We start from the raw sequence: 25442 nt of genomic DNA on the forward strand, positions 1-25442 counted from the left end.
TCGACTATTGACATGCTGTTCTCCCTTCGTCAGATACAGGAGAAATGCCGTGAACAACAGATGCCCCTCTACATTGCTTTCATTGATCTCACCAAAGCCTTTGACCTCGTCAGCAGACGTGGTCTCTTCAGACTACTAGAAAAGATCGGATGTCCACCAAAGCTACTAAGTATCATCACCTCATTCCATGACAATATGAAAGGCACAATTCAACATGGTGGCTCCTCATCAGAGCCCTTTCCTATCCTGAGTGGTGTGAAACAGGGCTGTGTTCTCGCACCCACACTTTTTGGGATTTTCTTCTCCCTGCTGCTTTCACATGCGTTCAAATCCTCTGAAGAAGGAATTTTCCTCCACACAAGATCAGGGGGCAGGTTGTTCAACCTTTCCCGTCTAAGAGCGAAGTCCAAAGTACGGAAAGTCCTCATCAGAGAACTCCTCTTTGCTGACGATGCTGCTTTAACATCTCACACTGAAGAATGCCTGCAGAATCTCATCGACAGGTTTGCGTCTGCCTGCAATGAATTTGGCCTAACCATCAGCCTCAAGAAAACGAACATCATGGGGCAGGATGTCAGAAATGCTCCATCCATCAATATTGGCGACCACGCTCTGGAAGTGGTTCAAGAGTTCACCTACCTAGGCTCAACTATCACCAGTAACCTGTCTCTAGATGCAGAAATCAACAAGCGCATGGGTAAGGCTTCCACTGCTATGTTCAGACTGGCCAAGAGAGTGTGGGAAAATGGCGCACTGACACGGAACACAAAAGTCCGAGTGTATCAGGCCTGTGTCCTCAGTACCTTGCTCTACGGCAGCGAGGCCTGGACAACGTATGCCAGCCAAGAGCGACGTCTCAATTCATTCCATCTTCGCTGCCTTCGGAGAATACTTGGCATCAGGTGGCAGGACTATATCTCCAACACAGAAGTCCTTGAAGCGGCCAACACCCCCAGCTTACACACACTACTGAGTCAGCGGCGCTTGAGATGGCTTGGCCATGTGAGCCGCATGGAAGATGGCAGGATCCCCAAAGACACATTGTACAGCGAGCTCGCCACTGGTATCAGACCCACCGGCCGTCCATGTCTCCGTTATAAAGACGTCTGCAAACGCGACATGAAATCGTGTGACATTGATCACAAGTCGTGGGAGTCAGTTGCCAGCATTCGCCAGAGCTGGCGGGCAGCCATAAAGACAGGGCTAAATTGTGGCGAGTCGAAGAGACTTAGTAGTTGGCAGGAAAAAAGACAGAGGCGCAAGGGGAGAGCCAACTGTGCAACAGCCCCAACAAACAAATTTCTCTGCAGCACCTGTGGAAGAGCCTGTCACTCCAGAATTGGCCTTTATAGCCACTCCAGGCGCTGCTTCACAAACCACTGACCACCTCCAGGCGCGTATCCATTGTCTCTCGAGATAAGGAGGCCCAAAAGAAATGAATTCAGACTAATGCTCCATTTACTCTGCCCCAGCAGCATGCCTCTGCACCAATATCAGAAGAGTGCTCATTACTGTACCACTGTGATATTTTATATCTCTACTGTAAGTTGTCCTGTGACCTCAGAATGAGATTGCCAATTAGTGCTGAATTAGGGGCAGTTTTGAGTTTTGAATTTTGAGCCCATTCCCATGAGTGAATTGTAACTGCCGAAACATATTTTGTGTACAATGGAACAAATTCTCCAATAGCTAACTCAAACTAGTAGACAATTGGGAGGATCCACAAAGTTTCCTCATTCACATATGGCATTACAGTAACTGGGAATGAAGATTAGTACGGAAAAAAATGCCAAAGAAACGGTATGTAGTTTTGTTCAGCAAGAAAGGAAATGAAATGTAATTATACTGGAAGCTGTGGAGGGAGGTTGTGAGTTAACATGAGAATTTTTCCTGGAAAGTGTAAAATGAGGATGATAGATAATAGGAGTGAAGATAATAGAAGTTCCATTCCAATTTGAAACCTTGGTGTTCTGTTTGACGCAGAGCTAATCTTCAGACTCAATTTCTATCCACCACCAAGATTGCTTTATTCCACCATTACAATATTGAGAATCTCTGTCCCTCTATGAAACATTTATCCCTGATTTTACTATCTGTAGATAATATCCTCCTAACTGATCTCCCATCCTTTACTGTCCATATGGTCCAGTAGTGAGATCCACCATCTGCCAATCTCCCACAGCTGTTATAAGCTATCTTCTCCTTCAAAAATAAGTCATAATGCCTCTGAATATAAATAAACCAGGTACCTGATATTCCTGACAACTGAAGATTGTGAAGAGCAGCCACATTACAGATGAGTTGCAATTTGGAATAGAACTCAGTTTTGCCAGAACTTTGCCCTTATAAAGAAGTCGAGAAATTCCAGTTAGAGTGTGAGGCATGTGGGCGAGTCTTATGTCCTTGATCCTTTTGTCTAAGGAACTTCTCAGGCTACCCTGGCAAATTGGTCCATTGTGCCCTTGCAAAGCCTCAAACCGGGTGTGAGTTTCATTCAGGCCCATAAAAAGGCTCCAAATATTCTGCAGCCTAATGTAATCTATCTCCTTCCCAGCAGTGGCACTGAACAGATCCGAGGCTAATTTGACAAATATTGATGTTCTCTTCGGCACTTCCTGAGCCTCTGATCTGTGACTGGAGCAGCAAAGTGTGATGTTGATTTTCCTGCCTGTTGTTGAGGAATCTGAGACTATCCTGAGTCTTTAAGTAAACTTGACCCAGCAATTTGTGACAGGATATGCTGGCAGAGCTGGGATTAGGAACCCAGGTGAAGGATGATAGGTATCTGTACCATGTAATATTTGAGGCTGTAATGCAGTGATTATAATAAGGGTGTGTGTAAAGGAACACTTGCAGGTGAAGACTGGAGATGTAACGGGGGCTGCACTGCTTTCTGGGCATTGATGGTAAGCAATTCAAGTACTTTATCAATATAAAAGCAGGTGACCAGTCTAAGAAAGTATGACTGTCTGATCTTACCTTGTGTGATCTGAACCATAGAACCATAGAAAAGTTATGGCACAGAAAGAGGCCATTCAGCCCATCATGGCTGCGCAGGCTGAAAAAACTAACTGCCCAATCTAATCCCAATTTCCAGCACCTGGTCCGTAGCCTTACAGCATTTCAGGTGCATGTCCAGGTACCTTTTAAATTAGTTGAGGGTTTCTGCCTCCACCACCGTTCCTGGCAGTGAATTCCAGACAGCCACCACCCTTTGGGTGAAAAAGCTTTTCCTCATGTCCCCTCTAATCTTTCTAACAATCACCTTAAATCAGTGCCCCCTGGTAATTGACCTCTCTGCTAGGGGAATAGGTCCTTCCTGTCCACTCTATCTAGGCCTTTCATAATTTTGTACACCTCAATTAAGTCACCCCTCAGCCTCCTCTGTTCTAAGAAAAACAACCCTAGCTGATCCAATCTTTCCTCAGAGCTGCAACTTTCAAGCCTTGGCAGCATTCTTGTAAATCTCCTCTGTACTTTCTCCAAGCAATTATGTCCTTCCTGTAATGTGGTGACCAGAACTGTAGGCAATACTCCAGATGTTGCCTAACCAGCGTTTTATACAGGTCCAGCATTACGTCCCTCCTTTTGTATTCTATACCTTGGCCAATAAAGGAAAGCATTCTATATGCCTTCTTCACCACTCTATCTACCTGTCCTGCTACCTTCAGGGACCTGTGGACATGCACTCCATGGGCTCTCACTTCTTCTACCCCTCCCAATATTGTTTATTGTTTACCTCGTTTATTGTGTATTCCCTTACTTTGTTTTCCCTCCCCAAATGCAATCGCTCACACTTCTCCGGATTGAATTCCATTTGCCACTTTTCCACCCACTCAACCAGACCATTGATAACATTCTGGAGTCGACGACAATCCTCTTCATTATCAACTACACGGCCAATTTTTGTGTCATCTGCAAATTTCCCAATCATGCCTCCCATATTTAAGTCCAAATCATTAATCTATACCACAAACAGCAAGGGACCCAACACTGAGCCCTGTGGAACACCACTGGAAAACGCCTACCAATCGCAAAAACATCACTCGACCATTACCCTTTGCTTCCTGTCACTGAGCCAATTTTGGATCCAACTTGCCACATTCCCCTGTATCCCATGGGCTTTTATTTTTCTGACCAGTCTGCATGTGGGACCTTGCCAAATACCTTGCTAAAGTCCATGTAGACCACATCCACTGCACTACCCTCATCAATCCTCCTTGTTGCTTCCTCAAAATATTCAATTTAGTTAGTAAGACACGACCTTCCCTTAACAAATCCATGCCTGTCCCTGATTAATCTGTGCTTTTCTAAGTGGCAGTTTATCCTATCTCTCAGAATTGATTCTAATAATTTACCCGCCACCGAGGTCAGACTGACTGACCTATAATTATTTGGCTTATCCCCCTTTAAACAATGTTACAACTTGCACAGACCTCCAATCCTCTGGTACCTCGCCTGTATCTAGTGAGGATTTGAAGATGATCCTCAGAGCATCTGTTATTTCATCCCTGGCTTCTTTTAATAACCTGTGATACACCCATCCAGCCTTGGTGATTTATCCACTTTCAAGGATGTCAGATCCTCTAGTACTTCCTCTCTCATTATGCTTATCGTATCTAATATTTCACACTCCTCTTTTACTACAATGTCTGCATTATCCCTCTCCTTTGTGAAGACAGGCAAAAAACTCTTTAAGACCCCTGCCCACATCTTCTGCATCCATGGATAAAGTCCCTTGTGCATCTCTGATAGTCCTTACCCTTTCTTTAGTTATCCTCTTGCTCTTAATGTACTGATAAAACATCTCTGGGTTTTCTTTGACTTTACCCGCCAATAATTTCTCATGTCCTCTCTTTGCTTTCCTAAGTTCCTTTTTTTACTTCACCCCTGCACTTTCGATACTCCTCTAGGCTTTCTAAAGTATTCAGCTTTTTGTGACCATCATAAGCTTTCTTTTTCTGTTTTATCTTGCCCTGTATGCTTGTAGGTAACCAGGGGCTTTCGATTTGGCAGTACCACCCTTTTTCTTTATGGGGATATGTCTACACTATGCCTGTAGTATCTCGCTTTTGAATACCTCCCACCGGTTTGCCACTGATTTTCCTTCAAGTAGCTGTATCCAGTCCACTTTCGCTGGATCATCTCTCAGTTTCGTAAAATTTGCCGTCCCCCAATTTAGAACTTTTACTCCTGTTCTATCTTTGTCCTTTTCCATGATTATGCTAAAACCAGCTGTATTGTGGTCACTATCTCCAGAATGGGTTACCCACTGCTACTTCATCCACTTGTCCAACTTCATTTCTGAAGACTAAATCTAGAATTGCGCCTCTCTGATAAAGTTGTTAGACTTTTTCTTGCACTCAGAGGCATTGCATGGGTCACAGAGGGAGCACTTGGTAGCCTGCGCCATTTCCTTCCAATGATCCCAATTTTTCTGTTTTGGGCATAGTTTCCCTGCTGTCCCTAATATCCTGTGGGTTCGTTCCATATCTGCACCAGCAGATGTAGTGGCTGTGCAGCCTGTAGCAGATCTTTCTGACATTCAACAACGGGTCTTTATGGTCATTAGTACAATAATTTTTGAGATGGCTATGCCTTTAAGGTTCTACGGCCATCAGGTATTTCCTATTGCCAAATGGGTGCGGTGCCAATCAGAGGTCTGGTCTGTATTATGCGAATCGCATCTGATTGACCTAAATTATGAAGATCACATCATCGCAGAAATTTAGGTCAAGAATTTTATGATTTAATGATTTAATTGGACCCTATGCAGCTTGAATTACATTGAAGTACCTGTTCTGATAAATGAATTCATAAATTAACAAAAATCATAAATAATAAAAGTTCCAGGCATTTGATACACTGTCGCACAACAGACTTGTGAGCAAAGTTATAGCTCATCAAATAAAAGAGACAGTAGCAACATGGATATGAAATTGATTGTGTGACAGGAAGCAGAGAGTTGTGATTAATGGATGTTTTTTGGGATGGAGGAAGGTTTGTAGTAGAGTTCCCCAGGGATCAGTGTTGGGACCCTTGCTCTTTCTGATATATATTAATGACCTAGACTTGGGTGAAAAGGCACAATTTCAAAATTTGAAGATGATACAAAAATTGGAAGCATTTTGAACTGTGAGGAGCATAGTGTAGAACTTCAAAAGGACGTAGGCAAGTAGGCAGAATGGGCGGAGAGGTGGCAGATGAAGTTTAATGCGGAGAAATGTGAAATTATTAATTTTTGCAGGAAGAACATGGCGAGACAATATAAAATAAAGGGTACAACTCTGAAGGGGGTGCGGGGACCTGATTGAACATGTGCATAAGTCATTGAAAGTGGCAGGACAGGTTGATGAAGTGGTTAATAAAGCATACAGTATCCTAGGTTTTATTAATAGGGGTATAGAGTACAAGAGCAAGGAGGTTATGCTGAACTTGTATAAGTTACTAGTTCAGCCTCAGCTGGAGTATTATGTCCAGTTCTGGGCATCACATTTTAGGGAAGATATGGAAGCATTGGAGAGAGTACAGAAAAGATTCACGAGAATGATTCCAGGGATGAGGAACTTCAGTTATGAAGATAATTGGTAAAGTTGGGGCTGTTTTTCTTGGAGAAGAGAAGGCTGAGAGGTGATTTGATGGAGGTATTCAAAATAATGAGATGTCTGGACAGAGCAGATAGAGAGAAACTGTTCCTACACGTGAAAGGATCGAGAACGAGAGGGCACAGATTTAAGGTGATTGGTAAGAGAAACAAAAGCAACATGAGGATAAACTTTTGACACAGTGAGTGTTTAGGATCTGAAATGCACTACCTAAGAGTGTGGTGGATGCAGGTTCAATCGAGACATTCAAAAGGGAATTAGACTTATCTGAAAAGGAAGAATGAGCGGGGTTACGGGGAGAAGGCAGGTGAGTGGCAGTGGTGAATTGCTCATTAGGAGAGCCAGTGCAGACACAATGAACCAAATGGCCTCCTTCTGTGCTATAACAATTCTGTGATTCTGGATGCATTACCAAGTCAGTTGAGATCAAATCCCCAAAATTCATGCTGGACCTGTACAGCGCTCTGGTACGGTACAGTCCTTTCAAGCCTCTGTGATATTCAGGTCCTAGAAGTTCACAGAAGAGTGACAAGGTGGATCGGAATACAGGAAAAGGAGAAGGCCATTCAACTTCTTGAGCCTGTTCCAGCAATCAATTAGATTATGGCTGATCTTTGTTTTAACTCCATTTACCCACCCTGGTTCCTTAATACCCTCCCCTAACAAAAATCTATCAATCTCAGTTTTGAAAATGTAAATTGACTTAATCTCAACAGCTTTTTGGAGGAGAGAGTTTGAGATTTCCACCACCCTTTGTATGATGAAGTGCTTTCTGACATCACCTCTGAATGGCCTCATACTAATTTTAAGGTTATTCTGGACTCACCCATCAGAGGAAATGGTTACTCTCTCTTCCCTATCAAATCCTTTAATTATCTTAAACATGACTTATTTATCTTAATTATCTGGTCCTCAGTAACAGAAGGAACAGCTATGAGGAATGGCTTGATAAGCTCGAGGTCCTCAAACACAGAGTGGACTTCTTGGTATTTAAAGAGATAAAGTCAACCCAAAACACTGCTTCCCAAAACAGTGACCCTGTATTTACAGGGATGTGAGAGGGAATTGGGGAGGTGTAACTGAGTTCTGATGAAAGGTCACAGATTTGAAACATTAAGTCTGTTTCTCTTTCCACAGATGCTGCCTGACCGACTGAGTAATTCCAGCACTTTCTGTTTTTATTTCAGATTTCCAGCATTTGCAGCATTTTGCTTTTAAATTTAAAACTTTGGTTTGTGACTCTTTTCTCTGTCAAACCTCATATTAAATTCAATCATTTTATGGGCACTATTTTCAAGATGCTCTCTTACTGTCAGATTGTTAACTAATTCAGGTTTATCAATCATTAATAAGTCCAAAATGCTGGAAATCTGAAATTAAAACATAAAATGCTGGCAATGCTCAGCAGGTCTGGCAACATCTGTAGAGACAGAAACAGAGTTAACGGACTGAATTTTCAAGACAGCATCGGGAACCCCACACTCGGATAATTTCTGGGTCTTGCCCTGTGCCTCAACTGCTTCATTCATGCAATGCTATTTTGAAAAGTCAATGCCTTAATTGGGCAGGAGATGAGCTTGGTGCTCAATTAGTGGCGCCGGGCATCCCAGTGCCTCAACTGCTTCATTCATGCAATGCTATTTTGAAAAGTCAATGCCTTAATTGGGCAGGAGATGAGCTTGGTGCTCAATTAGTGGCGCCGGGCCACTAATTGGTCACTAGTGGCCCCGAAGCTGCCTGCAGATCGTGAGCTGTAAAAGCTCATGCTAGGTGCTGCCGTTGCCTTGCCAAAGAGACCAGGCAGTTCCTATGAGGGGCAGCAGCATAAAACAATAAGATGGTGTGCAAACATCCAAATCTAAGGTAATGCTTGAAAAAAAAAGTTTATCTTCGTCCCACTGTGCACTAACGTGCATTAGCATGTTTGGGTTTGCCAGAATCCAAATGGAAAATTCCACTCCCGGCCTCCCCGGCCACTTAACAAGCTCCTCTAGGAGCTTAATGGGTCGTTAATTGGAGGGGAGCGGGTTCTCCATTCCATCCCCCCACCCTCACTTTAACAATTGTCAGGATCCAGATCCTCCGGACCGCGATTTTTAAATTATATTTCACACCCAGTCCCAATCTGGCATTGATCTGGCCCCACATTTCTGGTGGACGACCCTTCTTCAGTTCTGGAAATAAAGATCGGGAGTGATGTATAACAGATGACTGATCCAATATCATTTGTTTTAAGCTATTGGCCAAAGTCAAAGTTATCCTCATTGTTCTAGAAAACTATCCTGAATACATTCCAAAAATTAATTGCCTTTACTAGTTGAACTGTTCTCCTTCTTCCTGTCGAAATGGAAATTACAATGTCACATTATGATTATATATTTTTTCTACATGCTTCCCTGATCTCTGTATTTCTAAATCTTTCCACTAAATCATTACTATCAGGAGGTCCGCTGACCTTCCACCAGTCTTGCTTCCTTTGCTGTTGCTCAACTCTATCCCAAGTGGATCAACCTGAATGGAATCCCCTCCTATTATTGACTCATACCTTTTTCATCAGGAAAGATAACAAAAAACATTCTGGTTAAGGTGTCAATGGAAATGTCCTGGGGAAAATTGATGTCCAGAGAGATTTGGGTGTTCAGGTCCACTGTTCCCTGAAGGTGGCAACGCAGGTAAATAGAGTGGTCAAGAAGGCATACGGCATGCTTTCCTTCATCGGACGGGGTATTGAGTACAAGAGTTGGCAGGTCATGTTACAGTTGTATAGGACTTTGGTTTGGCCACATTTGGAATACTGCGTGCAGTTCTGGTCGCCACATTACCAAAAGGATGTGGATGCTTTGGAGAGGGTGCAGAGGAGGTTCACCAGGATGTTGCCTGGTATGGAGGGCGCTAGCTATGAAGAGAGGTTGAGTAGATTAGGATTATTTTCATTAGAAAGACGGAGGTTGAGGGGGGACCTGATTGAGGTGTACAAAATCATGAGAGGTATAGACAGGGTGGATAGCAAGAGGCTTTTTCCCAGAGTGGGGGATTCAATTACTTGAGGACACGAGTTCAAAGTGAAAGGGGAAAAGTTTAGCGGGGATATGCGTGGAAAGTTCTTTACGCAGAGGGTGGTGGGTGCCTGGAACGCGTTGCCAGCAGAGGTGGTAGATGCGGGCACGATGGCGTCTTTTAAGATGTATCTAGACAGATACATGAATGGGCAGGAAGAAAAGAGATACAGACCCTTAGAAAATAGGCGACATGTTTAGATAGAGGATCTGGATCGGCGCAGACTTGGAGGGCCGAAGGGCCTGTTCCTGTGCTGTAATTTTCTTTGTTCTTTGTTCTTTGTCATGACTTAGAATTATATGATCATGTACACTGATCAAAAGCATTGCCTGCATTAGACTAAGAATACAAAATCCATCTCCGATTTGTGTTATGCTGACACGGTGCAGAATAACCGTCCATGTTGTGTGTACGTTTGGGTCACTGTTGATTGCAAGTGCATTAGGTAGCACACAAAAGGAGAACTTCCTTCAGCTTTGCATTTCAAATCACCCTTCCGATTCACCTGACTGAATGTAAGGTTAAGTTAGATTCAGTTCAATCTCACCCTAAAAAAGAACCTGCTCAATTTTCATCTGGATTGACTCAAATGTCAGTGATCTATTGTTAAAGCAGAACTGTGCATGATACGTTGCAATTTATTTGGATTACATCCAATTATCTGAGACTATGACAGGAGAATAGAGATCTCTGCCTCGAACTGCCAACTTACCCAACAGTTGTTGCTCACTGATTTAGCTTTTGATCGCCCTTTCATCACCTGCTTATAAAATATTGATTATACTAACACATGGATGATTGCAGTTATAGCATTATTATACTGCAACCTAATTTCTATCCAAAATAGTAAAATTGCGTCCGAATCAGAAGTGCTTACTTAAAGAAGATTGTCGATATGCTTTGTCACTTAATCAAAAATGATATAAAAATTTGCGACTGGCTCAGTTTTCATTTGTTGTGTTTTGTGCTTAAAATCGACTGAGCAAAGGTACCCTTGGTGCTAACATTTTGAACTAAATTTCCTTTTCAACAGGAGGCCATAATTGCTCTAGTCACTTTGTGTAGAGGCGTTGTAAATGTATCATGAGGAATGCACAATGAATTTATAATTTTGATAGAAATACTGACTAGGACAATTCTGCATGACGTTATTGATACTGTGGCTAAAGAAAGCAACCTGAATAATTTTCAACCTCAACATGGCTTGCACTCAAAGTTATCCCATTTTTTTTTAGTTCATTCTTAGGAGGTAGGGTCATTGGCATTTATTGCCCAGCCCTAGTTGAGTTATTGCGAACTTGGTGGTATAATTTGTTGGTCTGGGATTGGCAGAAGGAGGAGCACAGCTCCTAGAAAAATGGGGATAGTTTTGATTTGGGACAAAAGTCTAAAACAGGTGATATTGGATCACCAGCCATTGTACATCACACCTGATCTTTATTTCCATTTTAGACTATCACTCAATGTTAAAATTATCCCCAATAAGTATTTTTTTCCATTCATTCACATAGCAGTTAAACCAGGTAAGGCAGCAGTTTTACTGCCCAAAAGAACATGAGCATGTCAATTGTTTTTTTCCAACAATCTGCCACCTTCATGTTCACTTTTACCGATCCCAGCTTATAATTTCCAGATTTTTAAAATCAGATTCAATATGGCTTCCACTCTGGTTAGTTTTCAAATTACTCTAGTGATTAAAATTGGGGAGGCCAGAATTGGAGGAGTGTCTATATCTGAGAGGGCTGTAAGGCTGGAGGAGATTACAGAGATAGGGAGGAGTGAGGCAATGGAGGGACTTGAAAACAAGGATGAGAATGTTATAATTGAGGTGTCATGTAACTGGGAGCCAGAATGACATTTTGCCCATTACATGATGCCTGTGTGTTCACCGGATGGAATAATTTGATTTCTGGACCAACTAAAATATATGTGCATAGGGAACAAAACCAAGTAAGCTTAGAAGTCAAAATAAATATCTTTATTGTGTGGTAGATGCTGGTCAATTCAGATGAGTGGATTGTGAAAGTCAATGAGAGAGATTCTGAATTAACTAATCCACAGCTTCTCTGGCTGTCCCCCTTACTTGCTGTGGTCTAATTGGTCCAGCTACTGCTTATTCCTAGTTGTGAAGGATGATGCGGCTCTTCCGTGAAATGTCCCTCTAACCAGAGTACAAAAGCAATACTGGAACCCATGGCTGGAATTTTACATTGGGCAGGATGGCCCGCCCACCGGCTAAAATGTTGGGGGCGAACCCGCCTCTGCTGGGCCTGGAGGAGCCACACTGCTATTTTACACTTCCCAGGCCCTTAATTGGCCTTGGGTGGGACTTCCACCTCTCTGAGGCAGAAAGTCCCACTGAATGGAACTGCCTGCCAATCAGCGGGCTGGCAGCTCTCAGTCCCAGCAGTGCCACTGGGAGCGGTGGCCACTGCTGGGACTGCACCAAGCTGCAGCAGGAAGAGGGATGGCAGACCCAGAAACAAGGTAGGTTTTAGGGCCTCGCTGGGGACAATCAGCCAGGCCGCTGCGAGACAAGGTGGGGTCGGTTGGGTGGGGATCTTTACTTCAGTGAGGGGCAGTTGGGGCTTCGGTGGGGGGTTCTCTCCTTGGGCTAAAGGAGGCCTCCACCGAGCCCGCAAGAAGGTCGTCAGGTTTTACCTGGCAGCCTTCTGGGGACCTGAGCTGCCTTTCTGCTGCTGGTAAAATATGAGCGGCAGTGGGAGGAGGCCCTTAAGTGGCAGCTAATTGGCCACTTAAGGGTCTTGATTGGCTTGGGTGAACAGGCCATTTCTTTCCACAGCCGCGCCTCGAAAAATTGCAACGGGGGAGAAAAGACATCAGGAACGGTGCTCCCTGCCTCCCACTCAATTTTACGGTCCCCTACCCCACCGCCGTCACCAGCCCGCCTAGTGGGGCATAGAATTCTGGCCCATAATAAACAGAGAGTGCCTGGTGAGGGTGAATTAAGCCCAGCTCTCTACCAATTGCTGCTTCGACTCTCCCAATCACTACCCGCTCCCTCTCCCAATCACTACCCCCTCCCTCTCCCAATCTCTAGCCCCACCCTCTCCCAATCACGAGCCCCACCCTCTCTCAATCACTAGTCCCACCCTCTCCCAATCACTAGCCCAACCCTCTCCCAATCACTGCACCCTCCCTCTCCCAATCACTGCCCCCTCCCTCTCCCAATCACTACCCCCTCCCTCTCCCAATCACTACCCCCTCCCTCCCCCAATCACTGCCCCCTCCCTCTTCCGATCACTGCCACTTCCCTCACCCAATCACTGCCTCCTCCCTCTCCCAATCACTGCCCCCTCCCTCTCCCAATCACTGCCCCCTCCCTCTCCCAATCACTGCCCCCTCCCCCTCCCAATCACTGCCCCCTCCCTCTCCCAATCACTGCCTCCTCCCTCTCCTAATCTCTACCCCCTCCCTCACGCAATCACTGCCCCCTCCCTCTCCCAATCACTGCCCCCTCCCTCTCCCTCTCCCAATCACTGCCCCCTCCCTCTCTCAATCACTACCCTCTCCCTTTCCCAATCACTGCCTGCTCTCTCTCCCAATCACTGCCCCCCTCTCCCAATCACTATCCCCACCCTCTCCTAATCACTGCCCCCTCCCTTTCCCAATCACTGCCCGCTCCCTCTCCCAATCACTACCCCCTCCCTCCCCCAATCACTGTCTCCTCCCTCTCCCAATCACTGCCCCCTCCCTCTCCCAATCATTGCCCCCTCCCTCTCCCAATCACTACCCCCTCCCTCTCCCAATCACTACCCCCTCCCTCTCCCAATCACTGTCTCCTCCCTCTCCCAATCACTGCCCCTCCCTCTCCCAGTCACTACCCCCTCCCTCTCCCAATCACTACCCCCTCCCTATCAAAATCACTGCCCCCTCCCTCTCCCAATCACTACCCCCTCCCTCTCCCAATCACTACCCCCTCCCTCTCCCAATCACATCCCCCTCCCTCTCCCAATCACTGCCCCCTCCCTCTCCCAATCACTGCCCCCTCCCTCTATCAATCACTATCCCCTCCCTCTCCCAATCACTGCCACCTCCCTCTCCCAATTACTGCCCCCTCCCTTTCCCAAACACTACCCCCTCCCTCTCCCAATCACCACCCCCTCCCTCTCCGAATCACTTCCCCCTCTCTCTTCCGATCACTGCCACTTCCCTCACCCAATCATGCCCCTCCCTCTCCCAATCACTGCCCCCTCCCTCTCCTAATCTCTACCCCCTCCCTCTCCCAATCACTGCCCCCTCCCTCTGCCAATCACTGCCCCCTCCCTTTCGCAATCACTACCCGCTCCCTCTCCCAATCACTACCCCCTCCCTCTCCCAATCTCTACCCCTCCCTCTCCCAATCACAACATCCTCACTCCCAATCACTAGCCCCACCCTCTCCAAATCACTACCCCCTCTCTATCAAAATCACAGCCCCTCCCTCTCCCAATCACTACCCCCTCCCTCTCCCAATCACTACCCCCTCCCTCTCCCAATCACTGCCCCCTCCCTCTCCCAAGCACTGCCCCCTCCCTCTATCAATCACTACCCCCTCCCTCTCCCAATCACTGCCACCTCCCTCTCCCAATTACTGCCCCTTCCCTTTCCCAATCACTACCCCCCTCCTTCTCCCAATCACTACCCCCTCCCTCTCCCAATCACTGCCCCCTCCCTCTCCCAATCACTACCCCCTCCCTCTCCCAATCACTTCCCCCTCTCTCTTCCGATCACTGCCACTTCCCTCACCCAATCACTACCCTCTCCCTCTCGCAATCACTGCCCCCTCCCTCTCCCAATCACTGCCCCCTCCCTCTCCCAATCACTGTCCCCTCCCTCTCCCTCTCCCAATCACTGCCCCCTCTCTCTCCCAATCACTACCCCCTGCCTCTCCCAAACACTAGTCCCACCCTCTCCCAATCACTAGCCCCACCCTCTCCCAATCACTACCCCCACCCTCACCCAATCACTACCCCCTCCCTTTCACAATCACTGCCCGCTCCCTCTCCCAACCACTGCCCACTCCCTCTCCCAATCACTGCCCCTCCCTCTCCCAATCACTACCCCCTCCCTCTCCCAATCACTACCCCCTCCCTCTCCCAATCACTGCCCCCTCCCTCTCCCAATCCCTTCCCCCTCCCTGTCCTAATCACTTCCACCTCCCTCTCCCAATCACTGCCCCCTCCCTCTCTCAATCACTACCCCCTCCCTCTCCCAATCACTGCCCCCTCCCTCTCCCAATTACTGCCCTCTCCCTTTCCCAATCACTACCCCCTCCCTTTCCCAATCACTGCCCCCTCCCTCTGCCAATCACTACCCCCTGCCTCTCCCAATCACTGCCCCCTCCCTCTCCCTCTCCCAATCACTGACCCCTCCCTCTCTCAATCACTACGCCCTCTCTCTCCCAATCACTGCCCCCTCCCTGTCCCAATCACTAACCCCTCCCTCTCCCAATCACTGCCCCCTCCCTCTCCCTCTCCCAATCACTACCCCCTCCCTCTCCCAATCACTGCCCCCTCCCTCTCTCAATCATCACCCCCTCCCTCTCCCTCTCCCTCTCCCTCTCCCTCTCTCAATCACTGCCCCCTCCCTCTCTCAATCACTACCCCCTCCCTCCCCTAATCACTTCCCCCTCCCTCTTCCGATCACTGCCACCTCCCTCTCCCAATCACTGCCCTCTCCCTCTCCCAATCACTACCCCCTCGCTCTCCCAATCACTGCCCCCTCCCTCTCCCAATCACTGCACCCTCCCTCTCTCATTTAAAATGCAGGATAAACACATACAGAAAGGTCACACCTTTATAGTAAAAGGTCAGATGATACCTTAGAAACAGTATTAACATGAAAGGTTCAGAGGCAAAAATTAGAATTAGATGTTCCTCATCAATACTTCTCACCCTACGGCTTACTCAGGGAATTTAAAGTAAAAGTTTACTTTAAATTTTGATGAATATTCTAAGATATTTTGCTATAACATTAGCCAGGTTAAACTTTTGTATTCTCTGTTAGAAATAAGATTATGTGTTACATCTCTTTGTAATATTTGATATTGTGATATACTTATCCACTTAAAAGTGTATTGCATATTAAATTCTTTCAGAAATATATAAAAGTTAATAAATTGTCTCATGTAGTATTCTGTATATAACTACAAGAACCCCCTCCCCCCCGTGTCTCTTTAAGTGGAGGGATACGTATTGAAGAGAGCTTCCCAGACCCTTATAATATCTGGGATACTTATGATTTAGCCATAATTATTTTTAAAATAGGCGATCCGAAAGATGGTAATATTCTCTGTTAGTTTTCTTTCTTTGAGGGAACACTAGTTCAATTTTTTGGACCCAAATAAGTGTCTATAAGAATTTATCTGGTTTGAACTCAATGAAAGGAGATTCATAGGGATGTACTCCTGATCTGGTTTAGTCCCTATAAGGGGTTAAAGTCAGAAATCACTTCACTCCCTCTTCCAATCACAGCCCCCTCCCTTTCCTAATCATTATACCTTCCTCTCCCAATCACTGTCACCTTCCTCTCCCAATCACTGCCCCCTCCCTCTCTCAATCACTGCCCCCTCCCTCTCTCAATCACTGCCTGCTCCCTCTCCCAATCACTGCCCCCTCCCTCTCTCAATCACTGCCCCCTCCCTCTCCCAATCACTGCCCCCTCCCTTTCCCAATCACTGCCCCCTCCCTCTCTCAATCACTACCCCCTCCCTCTCCCAATCACTGCCACCTCCCTCTCCCAATTACTGCCCCCTCCCTCTCCCAATCATTACCCCCTCCCTCTCCCAATCACTGCCCCCTCCCTCTCTCAGTCACTACCCCCTCCCTCTCCCAATCACTGCCACCTCCCTCTCTCAATCACTACCCCCTCCCTCTCCGAATCACTTCCCCCTCTCTCTTCCGATCACTGCCACCTCCCTCACCCAATCACTGCCCCCTCCCTCTCCCAATCACTGCCCCCTCCCTCTCCTAATCACTAGCCCCCTCCCTCTCCCAATCACTGCCCCCTCCCTCTCCCAATCACTGCCCCCTCCCTCTCCCAATCACTACCCCCTCCCTCTCGCAATCAGTGCCCCCTCCCTCTCCCAATCACTACCCCCTCCCTCTCCCAATCACTGCTCCCTCCCTCTCCCTCTCCCAATCACTGACCCCTCCCGCTCTCAATCACTACCCCCTCCCTCTCCCAATCACTGCCCCCTCCCTGTCCCAATCACTAACCCCTCCCTCTCCCAATCACTGCCCCCTCCCTCTCCCAATCACTGCCCCCTCCCTCTCCCAATCACTACCCCCTCCCTCTCCCAATCACTGCCCCTCCCTCTCCCTCTCCCAATCACTGACCCCTCCCTCTCTCAATCACTACCCCCTCCCACTCCCACTCACTGCCCCCTCCCTGTCCCAATCACTAACCCCTCCCTTTCCCAATCACTGCCCCCTTCCTCTCCCAATCACTACCCCCTCCGTCTCCCTCTCCCTCTCTCAATCACTGCCCCCTCCTTCTCTCAATCACTACCCCCTCCCTCTCCCAATCACTTCCCCTCCCTCTTCCGATCACTGCCACCTCCCTCTCCCAATCACTGCCCTCTCTCTCTTCCAATCACTACCCCCTCCCTCTCCCAATCACTACCCCTCCCTCTCCCAATCACTGCCCCCTCCCTCTTCCGATCACTGCCACCTCCCTCTCCCAATCACTGCCCCCTCGCTCTCCCAATCACTGCCCCCTCCCTCTCCCAATCACTGCCCCCTCCCTCTCCCAATCACTGCACCCTCCCTCTCCCAATCACTGCACCCTCCCTCTCTCATTTAAAATGCAGGATAAACACATACAGAAAGGTAACACCTTTATAGTAAAAGGTCAGATGATACCTTAGAAACAGTATTAACATGAGAGGTTCAGAGGCAAAAATTAGAATTAGATGTTCCTCATCAATACTTCTCACCCTATGGCTTACTCAGGGAATTTAACGTAAAAGTTTACTTTAAATTTTGATGAATATTCTAAGATATTTTGCTATAACATTAGCCTGGTTAAACTTTTGGATTCTCTGTTAGAAATAAGATTATGTGTTACATCTCTTTGTAATATTTGATATTGTGATATACTTATCCACTTAAAAGTGTATTGCATATTAAATTCTTTCAGAAATATATAAAAGTTAATAAATTGTCTCATGTAGTATTCTGTATATAACTGCAAGAACCCCCACCCCCCGTCTCTTTAAGTGGAGGGATACGTATTGAAGAGAGCTTCCCAGACCCTTATAATGTCTGGGATATTTATGATTTAGCCATAATTATTTTTAAAATAGGCGATCCGAAAGATGGTAATATTCTCTGTTAGTTTTCTTTCTTTGAGGGAACACTAGTTCAATTTTTTGGACCCAAATAAGTGTCTATAAGAATTTATCTGGTTTGAACTCAATGAAAGGAGATTCATAGGGATGTACTCCTGATCTGGTTTAGTCCCTATAAGGGGTTAAAGTCAGAAATCACTTCACTCCCTCTTCCAATCACAGCCCCCTCCCTTTCCTAATCATTATACCTTCCTCTCCCAATCACTGTCACCTTCCTCTCCCAATCACTGCCCCCTCCCTCTCTCAATCACTGCCCCCTCCCTCTCTCAATCACTGCCTGCTCCCTCTCCCAATCACTGCCCCCTCCCTCTCTCAATCACTGCCCCCTCCCTCTCCCAATCACTGCCCCCTCCCTTTCCCAATCACTGCCCCCTCCCTCTCTCAATCACTACCCCCTCCCTCTCCCAATCACTGCCACCTCCCTCTCCCAATTACTGCCCCCTCCCTCTCCCAATCATTACCCCCTCCCTCTCCCAATCACTGCCCCCTCCCTCTCTCAGTCACTACCCCCTCCCTCTCCCAATCACTGCCACCTCCCTCTCTCAATCACTACCCCCTCCCTCTCCGAATCACTTCCCCCTCTCTCTTCCGATCACTGCCACCTCCCTCACCCAATCACTGCCCCCTCCCTCTCCCAATCACTGCCCCCTCCCTCTCCTAATCACTAGCCCCCTCCCTCTCCCAATCACTGCCCCCTCCCTCTCCCAATCACTGCCCCCTCCCTCTCCCAATCACTACCCCCTCCCTCTCGCAATCAGTGCCCCCTCCCTCTCCCAATCACTACCCCCTCCCTCTCCCAATCACTGCTCCCTCCCTCTCCCTCTCCCAATCACTGACCCCTCCCGCTCTCAATCACTACCCCCTCCCTCTCCCAATCACTGCCCCCTCCCTGTCCCAATCACTAACCCCTCCCTCTCCCAATCACTGCCCCCTCCCTCTCCCAATCACTGCCCCCTCCCTCTCCCAATCACTACCCCCTCCCTCTCCCAATCACTGCCCCTCCCTCTCCCTCTCCCAATCACTGACCCCTCCCTCTCTCAATCACTACCCCCTCCCACTCCCACTCACTGCCCCCTCCCTGTCCCAATCACTAACCCCTCCCTTTCCCAATCACTGCCCCCTTCCTCTCCCAATCACTACCCCCTCCGTCTCCCTCTCCCTCTCTCAATCACTGCCCCCTCCTTCTCTCAATCACTACCCCCTCCCTCTCCCAATCACTTCCCCTCCCTCTTCCGATCACTGCCACCTCCCTCTCCCAATCACTGCCCTCTCTCTCTTCCAATCACTACCCCCTCCCTCTCCCAATCACTACCCCTCCCTCTCCCAATCACTGCCCCCTCCCTCTTCCGATCACTGCCACCTCCCTCTCCCAATCACTGCCCCCTCGCTCTCCCAATCACTGCCCCCTCCCTCTCCCAATCACTGCCCCCTCCCTCTCCCAATCACTGCACCCTCCCTCTCCCAATCACTGCACCCTCCCTCTCTCATTTAAAATGCAGGATAAACACATACAGAAAGGTAACACCTTTATAGTAAAAGGTCAGATGATACCTTAGAAACAGTATTAACATGAGAGGTTCAGAGGCAAAAATTAGAATTAGATGTTCCTCATCAATACTTCTCACCCTATGGCTTACTCAGGGAATTTAACGTAAAAGTTTACTTTAAATTTTGATGAATATTCTAAGATATTTTGCTATAACATTAGCCTGGTTAAACTTTTGGATTCTCTGTTAGAAATAAGATTATGTGTTACATCTCTTTGTAATATTTGATATTGTGATATACTTATCCACTTAAAAGTGTATTGCATATTAAATTCTTTCAGAAATATATAAAAGTTAATAAATTGTCTCATGTAGTATTCTGTATATAACTGCAAGAACCCCCACCCCCCGTCTCTTTATGTGGAGGGATACGTATTGAAGAGAGCTTCCCAGACCCTTATAATGTCTGGGATATTTATGATTTAGCCATAATTATTTTTAAAATAGGCTATCCGAAAGATGGTAATATTCTCTGTTAGTTTTCTTTCTTTGAGGGAAAACTAGTTTAATTTTATGGACCCAAATAGGTGTCTATAAGAATTTATCTGGTTTGAACTCAATGAAAGGAGATTCATAGGGATATACTCCTGATCTGGTTTAGTCCCTATAAGGGGTTAAAGTCAGAAATCACTTCACCCCCTCTTCCAATCACAGCCCCCTCCCTTTCCTAATCATTACCCCTCCCTCTCCCAATCACTGTCCCCTTCCTCTCCCAATCACTGCCCCCTCCCTCTCTCAATTACTGCCCCCTCCCTCTCTCAATCACTACTCCCTCCCTCTCCCAATCGCTGCTCCCTCCCTCTCCCAATCGCTGCCCCCTCCTTCACCCAATCACTGCCCCCTCCCCCTCCCAATCACTACCTCCTCCCTCTTCCAATCATTTTACCCTCCCTCACTCACTCACTGCCCCTTCCCTCACCCAATCACTGCCCCCTCCCTCTCTCAATCACAGCCTTCCTCCCTCTAATAATCACTGTTCCCTCCCTTTTCCGATCTTTGCTCCCAATTCCCTCCCATACCCCCCAATCACTTCACCCCACATCTGCTTACTGACCTTTCAGTTGCAGAAAATGTGAGCAATAATCTAATTGAAGTTTTCAACATCTAAATCTCCCCTCCAGTAAATTTCTGATGATTGAGGGATAAAAACCTAAAAATTATATTATATTGGCATTACAAAGAACACATGCACTATTTGTGGGTGTAGTATAAGGTCTGAAAGAGATAATCCTCTGAGAGTGTAAAGAATACTGCCCACTATGATGATGTAAGAGGTCATGTGGGAGAGATTTGAGAACAGATACAGCTTTTGAAGGTGTCACACAGGCTAGTGTAGAGTGTATATAGCTGTTATGAAATAAATATTAATGTTTAAATATTACAGTCTAAGATCCTCCCTGGCTAGACTCTATACGGTGGCAGCATACATACACAATGATATAACATGGTAAACAATGGTGGGATGGTGAACAGTGGTGGATCCTACACCCAGGAGAAAAAAAGTTTGAAGCAAATACTATCCTTCAGCCGGAAGAAAAAAAAATAAAGCAAACAGCTGAAAAGAGAAAGGAAAAACTGCAGACCTCAAGAGGCTGAGAGAAGATCCACAGAATGAAAGTGTGGTTGCCTGCAAATCAATTCCATTGATTGGGTGAGTCATAATGCCAACGGTCGAGGAATTGTGGTAAAAAAAAGCCTTTGAAGAGCTTGAAATAATTTTCAGAAGGCTTCGGGCTAGAGAGAAAACAAAAATGGGGAAAACCCAAAACTTCACTCAGGCTGAACGTGAGGGCAAAGAGCAGGAAACCCCCAAAAGGTGCACAAACTGCTGAAAAGCATGGGAAACCCCCAAACACAGCAGGGAGACTCCATTAACGCAGCCAAGCCTGAAGAAGAAAAACAAATAACCATCAGTTCTCAAAGTAAGGGAAAAACTCTAGAACAATCTATTAAAAACAGCAGGTCACTGCATCAAAATGGATGACATCTGCAGACTATTTGCTGTATTGATAGTCAAACTGAAACATGCACTCATTTGTTCAGTATGGAGCTGAACTTCAGTGCTCTGCCAGCACTACAGATGGTAAATGAGGACCAGCAAGAGAAGATTAAGACCACCCATTCATTGTGTTAAGTGGCATACAAGATGGACATCAGGTCACACCAATATATAATACATTGTTTTAGAAATTGGTTCATGTTGGCCTGCCTGAGTAGGTCCAAGACTTGCCCAATATTGGACTTCAGGGTTTATTTACATGGCACTGGTGAGCTGCAGAGGATTTTGATTTTGATCTGCTGCAACAAGAGAGCTAAGGGCAAGGGCCAGCAATGCTCTTTGGTTCCAAGTGCAGGTGTGCATTTTAAGAGCAAGTACCTTTGTGGTAGCGGCCTCCAGAAATGACTATGTTTTACTCAGCCCGACCAGCCCTGTCTGTGCTTAGGGTAGCCCCAATTTTACAAAAGAGGACTCAAAGAGACAGTGCCCACTATTTTCCAATGTCATACCTGTTTCAGGCACAGACGCTGGGCCCCTCCTTTCCTCGCTTCAGTAATATGGGGAGGGGGACAGGGGGTAGGCAGCACAAAATGAGCGCTCACATAGTGCCAGCTATATTGAATTCTATAGGCTCCATTTCACACCTGAAAAACAAGCAGGGTGCTATTGAGTTTCTAGACAATATGTCTATCATCCTGGGCACTGCTATCCAGAAATGACTGAGTGGCAATAGCTTAGAAGGCTGAGGCTAAGTAGAGAATACATTTTAGAGGGGTGCCACCATTGTCATGAAGACCTTGAGACATCAATACTGCATTGCACTGTTATGATCTCCATGGAGATCAACAAGCCAAAAGAACCAAGTTTACTGAACGATCCCAATGAACAAAACCAAATGGACAAGATTTCACTTTTATAACTTCTACTTTAACAATCAAATCAAAATCAATATAAATTAAACATAAGTTAACAGAAAATTATGGTCTATATATATATTTCAAATTACACATTAACTATCAGATAAAACAGAAACATATCTCATTGATTTTTTGGGCAGTCCACTCACCAATTACAGCCACAACATTCTTCAAGGCTTTAAACTTCCTCAGGTGGATCTCCCGCTTCTTTATTCAAAGATGTATACACTGATTCTCATCAGAATGCAGTTCCCCTCTGTTGGATCCCATTAGTTGCACAAAGAGAGACGAAGCCCGACTGTAGCTTTAAGAAACTTTATTGCAGTACTTCTTGGTTACATCATCAGCAAAGCAAATTACAACAACACCTCTGCCTCCACCTTTCTCCTCCGTGGTGGTGCAAGGAAATCAAGCCTTTCTTATAGTTCTTCATGCACATCAGTGACACCCCCTTTAAGTTCCAAATTGATTTTCAAACTCTGCAGTTTCTTGGTGTCAGGGCCTGATTGGGGTCCTGCCTTGTCAATGTGTTTTTAACTTCTTATTTCATTTTCTCATGGCTCTTATCTGTTTTTGAACTGTAGTGCAATATAGGCTTTTATGAAGCAGCTTACAGCTGTCCTGTGAATTTTGCTTGCTAGTCTACTCCTTCTACTCCTACTGATAAGCTGTCCCTACAGCACTGAAAGAGCTACTATTAATTTCTGATAAGCTGCATGCTGAAGCTCTAAAAGTTAGTTTGTTAGTAGTATATGATTGATTAATTATTTCACCTTAAATGTCCCCATGTTATTCTGTTCTCGAAAATTCAGTTCTCACACCCTCCAATTCAAATTCCGTGGTTGCAGTCGTCACCAAAAGGCATATATCTCCAGAAACCTCTTCAGCTTGGTTCATGACAGTCTTGATGGTGTGGAATCAATAGTCTTATCTTTATCCGTGCCCTTCATCGACAACCCTATGCAATGTATGACCGAGTCTGGCTAATCAGCAACTTTAAGTAACAGTAATAGTTCCTGGATTCAATCTTCGCTTTCTTCAGCTTGCTCGCATTCCATTCCTGCCTGACCTGCTTGATCTTGGGAGGACTCTGTTGTGTTATGTTGCTATAAGGATATGTACAGAGTGTGAACGTGATCATCACAAAGTGAAATGATCTCACACAGCTTGTGAACATACCAGTTGTGAGGTATGGATCCCCAAGGCTAGACATGCCTCGTGAGCTCTCTGTATATATCTGTAGCAGTTCGTGTTCTCAAATAAAACAAACCTATCTTTGTTCATACCAATTGTTTGGTATTTTTGTGAACAGCAAACAAAGTAACATGACAAAACAACAACAAAATATGCTGGCCTAGCCAGTGACGCCCACATCCCATGAATGAATAAAAAAAATTACAGAATCTACCTCCTTTTATCTGGTTCCAACCAACGTCATTTTCCCCGGAAACTTTTTTTTTTTAGCTTCTGTTTCAGTTTTAGTTTCCATTTCTGTTTTAGTTTTTAGGTTCTGTTTTTGTTTCAATTCCAGTGTCCATTTCAGTTAAGGTCTGGCTCAAAAGAAACAAGCTTTGCAACCATGGATTCCATCACAGCATGTTTCATTTATTCGTTCTTGGGATGTGGACATCGCTGGCCAGGCCAGCATTTATTGCCCATCACTAATTGACCTTGACAAGGTGTTGGTGAGCTGCCTGCTTAAACCACTACAGTCCTTGGGATGTAGGTACACTCACAGTGCTGTTAGGAAGGGAGTTCGAGGATTTTGACCCAGCAACGGTGAAGGAATGGTGATATAGTTCCAAGTCAGGATGGGGGTGTGAGGCTTGGAGGGGAACTTGCAGATGGTGGTATTCCCATGCATCTGCTGCCCTTGTCCTTCCAGGTCGTTAGGGTCATGGGTTTGGAAGGTGTTGTTGAAGGGAGCCTTGGTGAGTTGCTGCAGTGCATCTTGTAGATGGTACACACTGCTGCCACTGTGCATTGGTGGTGGAGGGAGTGAATGTTGAAAGTGGTGGATGGGGTGCCAATCAAGTGGGCTGCTTTGTCCTCAATGGTGTAGAGCTTCTTGAGCGTTGTTGGAGCTGCACCCAACCAGCTGTGATGGAGAGTCTTCCATCAACACCTGACTTGTGCCTTGTAGATGGTGGACAGGCATTGGGGAGTCAGGAGATGAGTTACCTCTGCAAAATTCCCAGTCTCTCACCTGCTCTTGTCGCTACAGTATTTATGTGGCTGGTCCAGTTCAGCTTCTGGTCAATGTTAACCCCCAGGATGTTGATAGTGGGGGATTCAGCGATGGTAATGCCATTGGACATTGAGGGGAGATGGTGAGATATTCTCTTGTTTGAGATGGTTATTGCCTGGCACTTGTATGGTGTGAATGTTACTTGCCACTTTTTCGCCCAAGCCTGGATGTTGTCCAGGTCTTGCTGCATCTAGACATGGGCTGCTTCATTCTCTGAGGAGTTGGGAATGGTGCTGAACATTTTCCATCACCAGCGAATATCCCCACTTCTGACCTTATGATGGAGGGAAGGTCATTGATGAAGCAGCTGAAGATGATTGAGCCTCGGACACTAACCTGAGGAACTCCTACAGTGATGCCCTGGGACTGAGATGATTGACCTCCAACAACCACAACCATCTTCCTTTGTGATAAGTATGACTCTAACCAGCAGAGAGTTTTCCCCCTGATTCCCATTGACTCCAGTTTTGCTCGGGCTCCTTGATGCCACACTCGCAAATGCTACCTTGATGTCAAAAGCAGTCATTCTCACCTCACCTTTTGAGTTCAGCTCTTTTGTCCATATTTGGATAAAGGCTGTAATGAGGTCAGGAGTTGAGTGGCCCTGGCAGAACCCAAACTGAGTGTCAGTGACCAGGTTATTGCTGAGCAAGTGCTGCTTGATGGCACCTTCGATGACCCCTTGCATCACTTTGCTGATGGAAATGTCAAAGTCA

The 25442-nt window shown here is 46.3% G+C and overlaps 1 long non-coding RNA gene across 1 annotated transcript in view; it reads right to left on the minus strand.

Moving 5' to 3' along the window:
* Positions 1-23444, minus strand: part of LOC137369815 (uncharacterized) — a 148971-nt gene extending 125527 nt beyond the window's left edge. Inside the window, exon 1 of the long non-coding RNA XR_010975019.1 lies at positions 22628-23444. This is a non-coding gene — a long non-coding RNA (uncharacterized lncRNA). The remainder of the gene's footprint in view (positions 1-22627) is intronic.
* Positions 23445-25442: the final 1998 nt, after the last annotated feature.

The sequence above is a fragment of the Heterodontus francisci genome, chromosome 5 (assembly GCF_036365525.1).
Source record: "Heterodontus francisci isolate sHetFra1 chromosome 5, sHetFra1.hap1, whole genome shotgun sequence".
In the NCBI taxonomy this organism is placed as follows: Eukaryota; Metazoa; Chordata; class Chondrichthyes; order Heterodontiformes; family Heterodontidae; genus Heterodontus; species Heterodontus francisci.